This window comes from Eurosta solidaginis, chromosome 3, assembly GCF_040869045.1.
Source record: "Eurosta solidaginis isolate ZX-2024a chromosome 3, ASM4086904v1, whole genome shotgun sequence".
Classification (NCBI taxonomy): domain Eukaryota; kingdom Metazoa; phylum Arthropoda; class Insecta; order Diptera; family Tephritidae; genus Eurosta; species Eurosta solidaginis.
In genome coordinates this window covers 287,904,055-287,919,744 of record NC_090321.1, presented here as the reverse complement: position 1 = coordinate 287,919,744, position 15,690 = coordinate 287,904,055, and the positions used below count along the sequence as shown (strand labels likewise).

The 15,690-nt window shown below is 38.7% G+C and overlaps 1 long non-coding RNA gene across 1 annotated transcript in view; it reads right to left on the bottom strand.

The window, feature by feature from the left end:
- Positions 1–10,490, bottom strand: part of LOC137245814 (uncharacterized) — a 31,917-nt gene extending 21,427 nt beyond the window's left edge. The window contains exons 1-2 of the long non-coding RNA XR_010951405.1: positions 10,171–10,490; positions 9,533–9,891 (exon numbers count right to left, since the gene is read on the bottom strand). This is a non-coding gene — a long non-coding RNA (uncharacterized lncRNA). The remainder of the gene's footprint in view (positions 1–9,532; positions 9,892–10,170) is intronic.
- Positions 10,491–15,690: the final 5,200 nt, after the last annotated feature.

Below are 15,690 nucleotides of genomic sequence, written 5' to 3'. Positions count from 1 at the left end.
TGGTTTCATTTTGAGTTTGCCATCTCCATCAACAATTGTTGAAAAATCTAGCAACTTCTACCGCTATTTTAATTTTTCGTCTACCAACATTCTCTTTTTTAAAATCCGTGCACTGCTCTAAGTGTTGCTTCTTGACTTATCTGCAGCATTGATTTTATCAGTGTCATAAAAAATACTACATTAATGCTTTTCTGAAATATGAAGCAATGTGCAGGAAAACACGCCTGTGGTCAGTATTCCTTTTGCGGGAGGGTCTATTTTCTTTTCCTGAGTGGAAATGGAAAAGTTTTAGTTTAGTTGTCAAAATCAGCGTGTTGGTGTTAGACGAATGTAATGGAATGAAAACATAAAACTTAGCAGCTTTTGTGTGTAGTAAGAAAATGTTGTCAATGTGTTGGTTTCATTTTGAGTTTGCCATCTCCTTCTGACAATCCCTACTCCAGTAAAATTAAAAAATAAAATCAGCTGATGAGATGAGCCAACCATATAGTTGAGCCATGGTAGCCCAAAAAAAAAAAATATGTGTACATATGTGTATACATAAGAGATTTCGCCCTAATTAAAAGCAAAAACACGGAAAGAGTAAACAACTTGAAGAAGATATAAGGGAAATAAATAGTTTGTTTACGTGCGAAACTATTTTAATGTTAATAATTCTATCCGTATCTTCAATTTTTGTGTACGTTTCTTCTTCTTATTTTCAACAAAATAGATGTTTTATATTAGTGCTACCAGCTCTCATTAAGTTGATCCAGATCGTTCCAATGAGATTTGATCGTGAGCCAGAGCTCGATAACTCAATGGAACGCTCCTATTGTAAATAATCCTCGTGTTCCAATGGCACATGAACCAGATACTTATAGAGATTTAACATGCAAATGCAACAACAATGTGAAGGATCACATTGTTGTTGCATTTGCATCTTAAATCTCTATCCGTATCTGATTTATGTGGCATTGGAACACGAGGAATGACTCAAATCGTTAAATTTTGCATGAATACGACACTCGTGTGAACTGCCAACTTATTTGCTGTTATAAAGATAAGGTTTAATTTATTTTCAAGTTTTTGCTATTTTTTATTTCACATTTATCTGTAATATTGATTCGAAAATTGAAGGTATTGTAAAGAATTTAGTGCAATTTCTCTTATTTGCAATCTTCAACTAACGGTCGAATCACTAAACTGTTGAATAAATAACTCACTATTCAATAATGCAAAATGGCCTTTATTAAAGTACTTCACAATAACACTTCTACTTCTCAACAGATAGCGTGCTTAAATTAAACTGATTGGTCGTGCCTCAGGTAGTGCTGTTGTAATACTGTTCGGTTTCCTCGTTGGCATATTTCTAGGTGTTTCTATTTCTAGAATTTATTAGTTAGTTACTCATGTGCGCGTGTATATGTGAGTGATACTTGCACAAATGATAGCCTACTTTTGTGAGCATCTCAGATAAGATATATGCATGTGTTTGTGCGCTTCTCGCCGCTGCGTGTACGTACATATATGTAGACATAATGATTGATTTGGTTATGTGCATACAAGTCACTACTTAGTATCGGCTTAGAGATGATAGTATCCCTTAGTGTTGCTAATATTCGTCACATTGCCCTCCACCTAAGTCTGATCGTCCCGATCAGACAAATCTCTCGATTTAAACGCTGCCAGCCTCTCCAAATGAACCACTTTCATTTTGGTTCGTGGTTTGCCAATGGTTTGTATATGGTACAATACATCGTTGATCCGTTTTACAACTTTGTATGGGCCTTCCCAATTACACTGCAATTTCGGGGACAAACCTTTTTTTTTGTTGTGGGTTGTATAACACCACCATATCTCCTTCCTGAAAACCTTCCGAATTAATTGCTTTATCGTATCTGGCTTTCATCTTGTCACTCATAATCTTTGTTCGTTGCCTTACAAAATCGTGTATCTCTCTCAGCTCTTCTTCCAAGACACCAGTGGATTTCTTGACATTTCTCTCCGCATCGGCATCCACCCCAAACTTCAAATCAGCTGGCAGTCGAAGGTCATTTGCAAAAATTACCTTTGCGGGAGTTTGGCCCATTGTCTCATGCACTGCCGATCGATAAGCCATCAAAAATAATGATATGTGTGTATCCCACTCCTTATGGTACTTGTCTACTACTTTCCTTAAATGCTCCTCCAAGGTTCTACTGAAACGTTCCACCATACCATCGGACTGAGGATGCAATGCAGGTGTCCGTGTTTTTCGAATGCCCAACTTCTTACACATTTCTTGGAAACAGCTGATTCAAAATTCCTGCCTTGGTCAGAATGAAACTCCATTGGTACACCATACCTTGAACCCAATCGTTTGTAACCACTTCTGCTACTGTTTTCGCTTCTAGGTTTGGGATTGGGTATACCTCTGGCCATTTACTGAAATAATCCATAACCACCAGTACGTATTTGTTTCCGCGGTTGCTAGTGGGAAATGGACCTGCGACATCCATGGCGATCCTTTCAAATGGTGCACTTGAAAAATACTGCTTCATCTGGCCATGACTTCGTGTTTTGGGCCCTTTCGCTCTGTTGCAAACCTCGCAGTTGGCAATCCACTCGGTGACCGACTGACGGCAACCAACCCAATAGAATCTCTGCTTAATTTTCTCGAGCGTCTTCGTGATTCCAAGATGACCTCCACTTGGACCGTTATGTAGTTCACTGAGTACGTCGGGAATCCTTTTCCTTGGAACAACTATCAGTTTCCCCTTACTTTGACCATCCTCACTCTCCCATACTCGATGCAAGCAACCGGATATCAACTCTAAACTGTTCCACTGTGCCCAATATGATTTCGCAATGGGCCTCTCTGCTGACATCTCTCTTTTAGGTCTTTCGTTTCTTTCGAGCCCTTGCATATCATGTGACAGGTCAGTATCTTGTAGCTGACACTTTCTTAGTTGTTCCTTGTCCCATTCATCCGTACACGTTATAGTCATTAGCCGGAAATCTATAATGTCTTCTTTAGCCTCGGCCTTTGAACAGTGCTTGCATTCTAAACTACATGGTCTTCGTGACATTGCATCGGCATTCCCATGGGTACTACTTTCCGATTCTCAATGCAAAAGACATAGCTTTGTAGCCGCTCGATCCACCGTGTCAATTGTCCTTCTGGATTATGGAACTGCAGAAGCCATTTCAACGCTGCATTACCTGCCCTGACGCGGAATCGCTGGCCGTAGAGGTATTTGTGAAAATCTTTAATGCACTCTACCAATGCCAACAGCTCTCTCCGTGTAACGCAGTAGTTCCTCTCTGGTTTTCCAATTGAACGGCTGTAATATGCAACTACCTTCTCGTGTCCATCAACCAGTTGTGACAAAACGCCTCTTATAGCATATCCACTCGCATCTGTATCTAGAATAAACGTTCCTCCTGGAATCGGATATGCCACCATGAGGCAGTGCACAAACGCTCTTTCAATGTTTGGAAAGCAATTTCTTGCTCCTTCTTCCATTCAAAAGCTTTATTTTTTCTTTTAAGCTCATGGATGCTATGGGCTATGCTGGAGAAGTTGGGTACAAATCGCCCGTAATATGTGCACAGCCCAAGGAAACTTTTTAATTCATGCAAGTTCTGTGGTCTTGGCCAATCCGTTACTGCCTCTATCTTTTCATTCGCTGTACGGATACCTTCTGTCGTTACCTTGTGACCCAAATAACTTACTTCCTTTTTAAACAGCGCACACTTTTTGGGGCTTAGTTTCAGACCAGCGCCAGTTATTCTCTGGAAAACTTCCTCCATGTTTTTAAGATGTTCATCGAAGTTCTTGCCCAATACGATGATGTCGTCCAGGTATACCAAGCATGTTTTCCAATGCAGTCCTTTCAATACCTGATCCACGAGTTTCTCAAAAGTAGCTGGTGCATTACAAAGTCCAAAAGGCATTACTGTAAATTGCGAAAGACCATCTCCGACGCTGAAGGCTGTTTTTTCTTTGTCGTCCTCCTTCACTTCCACTTGCCAGTAGCCACCTTTCAAGTCAAGTGTGGAAAACCATTTCGTACTAGAGAGCGAGTACAGAGCGTCGTCAATTCTTGGCAACGGGTAGCTATCCTTTTTCGTGACGTCGTTCAACTTGCGGTAGTCCACGCAAAACCTCATTTTCCCATCCTTCTTCTTCACAAGTACCACAGGTGAGCTCCATGGACTAGCTGATGGTTCGATGACGCCGCTGTCGCTCATTTCTTGTACGATTTGACTCACAACTTCCCGTTTTGCCAGTGGGACACTACGAGGAGCTTGACGTATCGGCCTCGCGTCTCCAGTGTCAATTTGATGGTTCACAACATTGGTGCGGCCTGGTTTGGAACCATCCTGGTCAAATATGTTTGCGTACTTTAGGAGCAGTTGCTTTGCCTTACTCTCATAATCTCTAGCCCGTCAGTCCATGCCGTGATGTCATTTGAAAGATCAGTATTACTAGAAGAAACGTGTTCCTGGAGCTGTTCACAGTTAATAACTACTTCAGCCTCTTGGCATCTTCCCAAAATAGCCCCTTTGGTCAGTTTGAGTGGTGACTTGAACTCATTGAGTACTCTTACCGGAATACGTCCATTTTGTTTTGTCATAGCCAGGGTTTCTCCTACAAGTATGTTCGGTGCTGATTTGTTCGCTGCTTCGACAACCCACAATTTGTTTGTCCCACAATCTCCATCAACCTTTGCCCAGATGACTGCTTCTGATTTTGGTGGTATTTGCTGACTCTCTTCCACCAGCACTCGTTTACTGCTGTAGTCTCTCTCGTAGCCGAATTAAGCGGCACATCCATGTTCTTATATCGCACCGTCTTGCTTTGCATATCGATCTTGATGCCTTGGTCGACTAAGAAGTCCACTCCAATTATGATTTCATCAACAATCTCTGCCACTATAAAATTGTGTTCTACCGCGACGTTCCCAATTGCGACTTCACATGCTACTTCACCTAGAACCGTGGTGTGTTCTCCAGTGGCTGTACGCAATCTTGCTCCATGCAATGGTCTTATTTCCTTGTTGACTAAATCCGCTCGAATTATGGAATGAGATGCACCCGTATCTACAGTCAGTAAACGTTCCTTTCCATCCACATGTCCTCCGACAGTAAGATTGTTTGACCTTCTTCCAATTTGTGAGATAGAGATTATGGGGCATTCAATTGAGGGAGCCAGCTGTCGCCCCTTGCGGCTGACTCGCTTTAGTTTAACGATTGATTGGCGTTGGACATCTGCTCATCTCTTTCAGCTCTGCGTTTACGACCACCCACATTGTTGGAACTGTTATGGTTGGTGTTGCAATAACGCGCAATGTGCCCTGGCTTTCCACACTTAAAGCATTTGACTGCATCATTATTCTTCTGCTGCGTACCCTTCAATGCTTCCAAAATTGTGTCTACCCACTGTGGCCTTTCTACTTGCACACGATGAGCTTTATATGCTGGTTTACTCAATAGGGAGCCAGTTTCCTGAGTCAATGCATGTGATACCGTTTCAGCAAATGTCAGCTTTGGGTTTGCGTATGTAGCTCGCTTCGTTTCTACGTCCCGTATGCCATTAACAAAACTCTGGATTTTTACCCTTTCGGTGTATTCCACGGGTGCGCCCGCATTTGCTAAATGAGCCAATCTTTCAACATCCGAGGCAAACTCCTGTAAAGTCTCGTTAGCGTTTTGGTACCGGTTTTGCAATTCTATTTGGTAGATCTGTTTCCTATGTTCGCTTCCGTACCGTCGTTCTACAGCGGCCATCAATGTTTCATAACTGTTACGTTCGTACTCTGGGATGGTCTGTAGGATTTCGGCTGCTGGCCCCTTCAATGCTACGAATAGAGCTGCAACTTAATCTTCAGCATTCCAGTTGTTCACTGCTGCGGTCTTCTCAAACTGTAGCTTAAAGACCTGGAAAGGAACAGAACCGTCAAAAGATGGTGTTTTTACCTTTGGGTTGATTGCTGAAACAGCTGGGCGATTTAATTGCAACTCCTGTATACGACCTCTCAAGACATCTACCCCGGCTTCGATTTTTTCCTCAAACTGCGTTATTTTCTCGTCCATACGCGCTTCGAGTTGTACTGTTATGCGTGCCTCTTGTTCTTTCAGTTGTGTTTCCATCTTTGATGTTATGGTGTCTCATGCGATTCCAGTTGAGATGCAATACTTGTCTTCTGTTCATCCAATTGAGATGACATGTTCGTGGATATTTGTGCTGACATTTCGGACATATGTGACGATATTGCAGCGAATATCATGTTCAGGTCTGTGTTCGCCATTGTATGCGGTGTTTCATTTTTCTCCTCCAATTTTGTTGTCTCATCGCCATCAAGATGAAAGACATACTCTTCCACGTCAATTCCTTCTAATTCCATTGCCTGTCGTAGTCGTTCCTGAAGTTCTAGTTTAATGCCGGTTGTATTCAATCCACGGCTCTCCAACTCCTTCTTCAGTTGCTGGATCTTCAATTCACTTAACTTTGCCATGTCCGAATTGTATTCGAAATCTCCAGAATTTATTCAACAATTCCTCTTCTGACACCAGTTGTAACGAATTTACTTGCAAATCCTCTTATTTGCAACCTTATGCTAAGTTCGAATCACTAAACTGTTGAATAAATAACTTCAATATTGAATAATGCAAAAATGGCCTTTATTAAAGTACTTCACAATAACACTTATGTATACTTTGCAACCAATAGCTTGCTTAAACCACACTAACTCTCGCGCCTCTACTGTTGTCGCCTTTTATACTGTCTGATTTCCTCGTTGCTTACTTCTAGGCTTTTCCATTCCAGAATTACTAGTTAGTTATCAGCTACAAAATCACCAACTATAACTACGTTCATAGCTCCTCATATACGCGTGCATGTGTGAGTGTTACTGCGCATCTCAGATAAGATATATGCATGTATTTGTGCGTTTTCTCTCCGCTACGTGTACGTGCATATGTGTAGGCATAATGATTGATTCGTTTATGTAGATACAAGTGACTGCTTGCTTTACTGTTGTTGTGGCTTTATTTACTTAGTATCAGATTAGTGATGGGAGTATCACTTAGTGTCACTAATATTCGTCACAATACAATTTTGATGCTCATCTCAGCTTAACCGGCCGAAGTGGCAGGGTTAAACTCCAGTCAACTTTAACTAAAGTTTAAACTCGCACTCAGATTAGTGATGGGAGTATCCCTTAGTGTCACTAATATTCGTCACAATACAATTTTGATGCTCATCTCAGCTTAACCGGCCGAAGTGGCAGGGTTAAACTCCAGTCAACTTTAACTAAAGTTTAAACTCGCACTGAAAAAACCGGCCTTAGAGAGGTAACTACATTTAATAAATTCAATTTATAATTAAAATCAATAACTCTGAACCACACAGAAGATTGCGCATTCACGAGTTCAAAATTGCTTCGTTCTGCGCATCTACGTCACACTTGACTGGTTGAGCGAATGATAAAGAGAGAAAAAAGAACAAGAGATAAAGGAAAATGACATAAAAATTGCCCATAAAAAACAGCTGATCTTCTGTTTACATGTGTATTGCGCAATTTTGTGTGTGTCATTTGTGACTCTGAACTGAACAATTTTTGTCATGATATAAAATTAAACTGCTGTGTAACAGGAGCAACACATTTGTGACTACATAAACCTTGTTTCAATCTTTTCCGTCCAAGCAAAGAACCGCAATCTTCTGTGTGTGATTTGTGATTCAGAGTTATTGATTTTCATTATAAATTTAATAAATATATGCAACTATTTCATCTGTAAATACTACAACGTTTTATTAACCTACGAAACTCTCTCATTTTGTTGCGCTCCCGCCAGCTGAAGCGGGAGCCAGAACAAAAACTGTGCCAGCTAAAATGAAAAACGGGCCAAAAATTTCGGTAAACTTTAGTTTGACCTACAACTGTAGAAATGCGTTCAAAAATGATGGGAAAAAGAATAAAAATACTTGTTTTAGTGTAAATATTATTAGTTCGAAGGCGGAGGGTAAATATTATTTCCCATTCAAAAGTTATCACTAAAAACAGGCTTTGTAAATATGAAGTCCCGATGCAACCAGTCCATTTTGATCACAGAACCTGTAACGTCAGACATGTAGGATAAGCACTATCCATTAAATGATGTTAACTATTATATCATAGGTCCGATTTACTGAAATTTCAAAAGAATATATGGTTTTCACTGTGAGTTAAATACGTTACAATATTTGACTAATTAATTTAATCAGAATGTAAATTTTACTTAGATTTGTTTATATTTGACTCTAACTAGTCGTATTATTGTAAAATAAGTTTAAAGAAATGAATATTTTACGACTATCTTTTTATGAAATGATTGAAACTATAATCGCCGAAATGTATGTCAAAAATCCCCATATTCAGATCTATTCATTTTTGTTTGGGGTGGCATCATTGACCAATGTTATAAAAAAATGGGCATTTTGACAGCGCTCTCTCGAAACAAAGAGTTGCAAATCCATTCATCTATGCTATCAAATACAACACAGTTTAAAGTACTCTTACGTACCAAAAAGGGAACTCTAGACCTGAGATTTGCATCAGGTTGTTGGTAATTTTGACATTTATCGCTTAGTTGACACACTTGGTATCATTGTACATTTTACCAAGTAGCGCAACTAACAGCTGATCGGTGAAAATTCGCACATTCACACGCACAGTTCTCGACTCAGTTTCAAAAAAAATTTTTAGATTATTTAACTCAAATTTCAAAGTGAGATAATAATTACGAATTTATGTATATACAATATATAAGGCGTTTTTGTTGTTATTAAAACAATAGTTTTAATTATATTAAAGCTTTTATCATTTTTTTTTTTAACTTTGAAAAAACTCCGAACACCATTCCTTCATTATATGATATTCGACTGCCTAGTCCACTGCCTTCAACCCTATTCGTAACATAACCTCTATTTCAGCTGCCAAACTATATAGTAAACAATGCTTGGTATTGTACACAATGAACGCACATACATATATGAAAAACTTCATTGTGTCTCGACCATTGTGAATTCATACAAGTGGCGAATGTTTGAAAAAAACGTTCACAATAGTAAACAGCCTCGATCACCTGTTCAACCGCTGTTCGATTACTTAAATCATTTGCCAATAGTGTTTTTCAATTATTTTTGTAAACGACGGGCGTATTGAATTATTTACAAATTTTCAAATGTTTACTTAACTGGCTGCTCATATTTTATCTAATAACTAGTATTAGAAATTAAAATCAATATGTAGTCTGATTTTCTGTATACACAATTAAAAGAAAAACGGATTTGAAATACAAATGGGCGATTCATGGCATTTCAATTTAATAACGGCGAACAAAAAACAAACATTTCTTCCATTCTCTGGCCATTCGCAACAGCCCTTCTCCCTGTCAACTATTATTTGAGTGGTAGCTATGGCAATGAAAGGAATAGAGATTTTTCACTTTTATGAATTCACAATGGTCTCGGACGTTACATACATATAGAAATTACAGATATGTAATTGAACGGAAAACTTACATGTTTGAGCAAAATTCCCAGAGGTAATTCAACGGTATTTTAGGCACAAACTTCACTTTATTTTCACAAATATATTTTTGTTTTTCTTTGTCACTATGGGTCGTTTTCACCATCCTCAGTTAACACTAACTGTCATTTTATTTGATGTAAATCGGTTCGCGGCCTATTGGATAAAATTCCAGTTATGCTCAACTGAACATGGTTAAAATGGCCCTAAACGATTTTGGCGACAATTCTAATCATTAATTCTTATTATACTGACTTTATTTTTTCCCTCTTTTTAATTAATATGCACATATGTAAGTAGATATGCAAACATGCATACATGAGTAGTCATTTCACAAGTGTTCAGCAATTTTCTGGCGTGGCGTAGTCGAGTTGATGGTTAAAAATTTGATTATGTAATTTTTCTAATGTATGTATACCGAAACGTATGTCAATACATATTTACATGCATACCTTAATGTACAAATACATATGTATGTATGTATTAGTTGAATTTCGGACTAATATTTTCCTTAAATTTACTAATTTATGCCCACACACGCACATGTTCATATAGACATGATATGTATTTATGTACATACATATGTTGTTGGTTTCGAAAATGCAATTATTTTTTTAATTTATATAGGTACCTTCTATATATGTATATGTGTTTATACGAGTATTTTATTAACAATATTGTTAAGTTGCTTTGTAAAAATGAAAGCAACTATCGTCCATCCGATGGTTCGACCGCAAACCTGAGAACTTAATTTGTTACTGCAACTCGGGTAGGAGCGCAACATAATCAATGGCTGAATAAAAATTGATGCAAAATTTAACTGAAACTCTTCAATTTAGTCGCTCGTAACAAAGTGAGTTTTACATACAGAGAGACATAAAGAACGATGTGAAGACACCCCAAAGCGACACCCTAATTTCGCTTTCCACTAAACAATTTTACACACACTGTTTGTGCTCTTTCTCAACTGTAAATTGTTCTTCTCTTTTTTATTTATTTATGTAAATTTTATAATCTAAAATTTAGATATTGCAATTGCTTAGACATGCATACGTATGTATGTGTTTATAAATATGTGTACATTTTTACCCAGCAAAAAAATTATCAGCGATAGTAAAAAATAAGAAACACCACGTTAGCGTTATCAATGACCGATAAGCTTTATCGACTGTGTGAAGACGTAATAAAACCAGACAGGTGAAGTGAGTAGTACAACAACCAAAATTTGACAGCCCGGCAGCCCGGTCATGAATTGTAAAGTAGTACGAAGAAACAATTTTTGGTACTAGTGTTCTACTTTTTTACTACCTTAGCAATGTAATGTGCGAAAGAAGCCAACTCCGATATATCTCCTCATTGGAAACGGGTACCTATATGAAAGAAAAGAGAAGAGAAAGCAGAGGAAATAGGAAGAAAAACTAAGGAAAATTGTAGGGAAGTCGGAGATGTCAAAAGAACAAGAGGAAGATGGAGAGCGAGAGTAAAAGTGAGAATAAAGGTAAAGGTTTGAGAGAAAGCTGTAGAAAGAGGTTAATAGGAAAATTAAGAAAAAGTATGAGATTATGAGCAATAGAGAGATTTAGAATTGGAAAAGGCATAGCGGAATGATACAAGGTGGCAGCATGGTGACATACCTACAAACATTAATAAAAATTCTATGTACTTTGTTTTTGTAAATTTGATGGACAAATGTCAAGATCGTACTGTACCGGAAGTTGATGTATCAAATCAAATAAAAAAAGTTTATAATCAGCTATTCCATGTTACCACCTTGTATCGTTGCGCCATGGGAAATGGCAAGAGCGGGAAGATTAAGAGGAAAAGCAGGACCATGTAGTGAAAAATGAAAGGGATAGGGAAATTGAATTAAACCATTAAGGTAAAATAGAAAATGCAAAGGGGACAGAGAATAAGAGAGGAAAAGGGTTAGACAGAGGAGAGCTAGGTAGATAGACAGGTAAAGTGAGAGCAATGTCTGTCGGGTTAGCCAAAGCTGTTTAAACTAAAGTTATGACAAGTTAAGGTTTTTTTGCCATTAGGTAAATCTATACGCTCTGATCTGTCGAAGCATCGTTGGTGTAAAACCTCTGCCACTAAATATTTTTACAGCAGCTTTCTCCTCAATGAGCCTACTACACCAACGCTTGGTACATATGTATATAAATGTTGGGTCTTGGGATCTTATACACTCAATCCCGAGTTTTCGTATTACAAGCCTGCCAGATACTCATCCGCAACTGCATGATATTGTTCCAGATCGCCAATCATCTCGTTGACGTCAGCAGTATGTTTCCATATTCCTTAGTTGTTGACTAAAACTTTTCCATTTCCTCCCAGGAAAAGGAAAAAACGCTCCCACAAAGGAAGTACAGACCGCATGCGTTATTTTACTGCATCTTACTTCATATTTCAGAGAGGCATTAATGTAGTATTTTTACATGATACTGAAAAAATCAATGCTGCAGATAAGTCAAGAAGCAAGACTTAAATTTGTGAGGGCGAGTATTGTCAAATGCGACTCCATTTTGTAATATTATTAAATCTAAGAATCATAAGAACAGTTCTCTCGAACACTCCCAGAGCCGCTTCATCTGCTGTTGTGATGGTCCATGCCTCTGCACCATATAGCAGACGGGTACAATAGATTATGATTTTCGTTTGCCGAGAGAGGGCTTTACTTTTCAATTGCCTACCAAGTCCAAAGTAGCATTTATTGGCAAGAGTGATTCTTCACTGGATTTTAGAGCTAATGTTGTTAATTGTCTTGAGGCTGGTTCCCAAATAAAAGAAGTCTTTTACTATTTCGAAATTATGGCTGCCAACATTTTCATTCAAGCGATAACTATGCAACTCTCAAACTATTGTTCGCATATGTCATTAATCCGATCTACCATTTAAGAATTATTGTGATTTGAAAAATTAGCTTCGATCACGGATCGTAACACGTAATACGTCCCAGGTACTTCGTTTTGTCCTCATTCACCATAAAACCCATCTTTTCCGCTTCTTTTTCCTGCTTGGAGTAAGCAGAACTTACAGCGCGGGTGTTCAGGCTGATGATAAAAATGTAATCAGCATACGCCAGTAATTGCACGCTTTTACAGACCATTGTTCCAGAGCAATTAAGTTCTACAGCTAGTATAATTTCCTAAACAATCAGATTAAAGATACGCACGATAGGGGGTCACCCTGTCTGAAATCTTGCTTAGTCGATGATATTGCTCAACGTGATTTTGCACAGCCGTATAAGTTTTGCGGGGAAATTAAATTCAGACATAGCGACATATAGGCCGCTCCTTTTCGTGCTGTCGAAGGAGGCTTTAAAATCGACGAAGGGGTGGTGTGTGTAAATGTTTTTCGCGGGTTTTTACCAAGATTTGCGCATTGTGTAAATCCGGTCGACGGTAAATTAACCAGGTCTGAAGCCGCATTGATAAGGTCCAATCAGCCGATTCACGGTGGGCTTCAATCTTTCTCACAATACATTTGACAGGACCTTATATGCGATACTAAGAAGGCTGGTTCCACGATATTTGGCGCAGTTTTCCGTATCTCCTTTCTTGTGGGTTGTGTAAAGAACACTTAGATTCCAATCGTCGGGCATGTACTCGTCCGACAATATTTTCAAAGAAGTTGATGCATGGGCCATGCCAACTCCTCGCGCCGTATTTGAATAGCTCCGCAGGCAATCCATCAGCGCCCGCGGCTTGTTTTTGTTTAAATCTGGTTATTTCTATTCCGACTTCGTCATAATCGGGTGGGGGGCATCATCCCTGTGCGGTACATCGCTGTCTCCACTTAGGATAGTAGAGGAGTGTTTCCTTCATAATGTAACTCCTGGCCATCGGTTACAAGGTCGCCGTTTTCTTTCTAACGGGCTTTTCCCCGGACTTAAAACCTTTCGTCTGTCGCGAAGTTTTTGGTAAAATTTGCGACGTCTCGCTTCCTTTTTCAACTCGCGGTAGCGTTCACACACCCTTCTTGTTGCGCTCGCTTTATATACAAATTTTTTTATTTTTTCATTGCAATTGACCCATAAAAATTACCTAAAAACAATCGTGATCGAAACTTTTTTTTTTTTAATCGCAATAGCTCTGAAATGGTGTATCGAATTAACGACATATCGCCTGTTTTATTGTAAACAGGTGTAGGTATTCAAAATTTTAACTTGTTGGGAAAACGCAAAAAAAGTTTTATTTTTTCATTCAACTTCATTACAAAAATTTAATTCAAATTCTTTTTTGTCCCTAGGAGTATTCTATGCTTGTGAACATAACTTCAACAGTCAACTCTTGTGAGGTATCTTAAAATCTCGAAAAACTTAGACAATTCACAGATTATTTTATTGTCTTATGGAGTATATTTTTAAAGGGCGAATTAATGGTGACTTATAACCATAAAGCCATAACCAGATAAAACAGCTGATCACACCTACCTTATGGAAATCAATGTAATCGAGTTAGCGTTATGGTATGGAACCATTAATCGATTACATTGATTTTCATAAGGTAGGTTCGATCAGCTGTTTTATCTGGTTATGGCTTTATGGTTATAAGTCACTATTAATTCGCCCTTAAGCACTACCCCTGTCAACACTACAATGTGTTGTATGGTGTACTTAAATCCGTAAGAAGAGCAATCAGCAAAAAGCGTACAAAATCTAAATTTATGCAACCGCAAATGCTTTTATTGTTGCTTACCATTTTTTACGTTGTTTTTTTTTTGTTTAATTTTGTTTCGAAAATTCTTTAAAATTCGGATGTATTACTAATGTGACCAAGTTATTATTTACTAACATATGTCAGGGGATACACTTGCCCTGCGGCAGTCGTCCTAGAACCAGAAGATGTTTCTCCGAAGCGAGCCGGATTCATATACATATTGTAACGAATTTACTGTAATTCCGCTTATTCCAAATGTTCTGCTAACGTTCGAATCGCTGAACTGTTGAATAAATAACTCCAATATTGAATAATGCAAAAATGGCCTTTATTAAAGTACTTCACAATAATACTTATACTTCGCAACTAATAGCTTGCTTAAACCAAACTGATCGTCGTGCCTCTACTGTTTCTTCCTTTTATACTCGGTGATTTCTGGTTCGCATACTTCTAGGCGCTTCCAGAATTTACTTAGTTACTGCTATAAAATTATAACTACAGATGCACGTGTATAGCTTCTCATATGCGCCTGTATATGTGAGTGACACTTACACAGATAATTGCCTACTTCTGGGAGCATCTCAGATAAGATATATGCATGTGTTTGTGCGTCTCTTCTCCGCTGCTCGTATGACATATGGGTAGACATGATTGATTTGTTGATGTGCATACGAGTCACTGCTTAGTATCGGCTTAGAGATGATAGTATCCCTTTTGTGTTGCTAATATTCGTCACACTGCCCTCCACCTAAGTCTGATCGTCCCGATCAGACAAATTTCCTGATCTAAACGCCGCTAGCATCTCCAAATGTACCACTCTTCTACTTCGTGGTTTCCCAATGGTTTGTATTCGGTAGATGGTATCACTGATCTTCTTCACAACTTTGTACGGACCTTCCCAACTGCACCGAAATTTGGATGGAAAACCTTTCCGCCGGTGAGGGTTGTATAACAGTACCAAATCTCCCTCCCGGAAACCTTCCGAATTATTGTTCTTGTCGTACCTGTGTTTCATCTTACTACTCAGTACCCTGGGCCGTTCCCTCACACTCTGTTCTTTGGCCAATGAAGAACTACTTCGCAGAGTTTGATCTTGACGGATTTACTTTGCATCATCAGTATCGTCTTGACGTTTCACAACAGTAGTACGCGCTGGCTTGAAACCACCTTGCATCCTATTGGGGTTTGTCAATGCCAGTGTTTCTCTCGCAGGTACTTTTGATTTCGCTTTATTTGGCCCAATCGATCCATCAACCTTTACGTTTGACTTTCGTGGTCTTTCGAGTCTTCTCCACCAGTACTCGATTTCTGCTGACCCCGCTTTCTCCAAACTAAAGTTAACTGGTATATCCTGGTTCTTATAGCGCATAATCTTTCTCCGCATATCGATCCTGATGTATTGGTGAACTAAGAAGTCCACTCTCAATATGACTTCATCAACAATCTCCGCCACAATGAATTTGTGTAGAACCATGACCTTTGCAATTAAT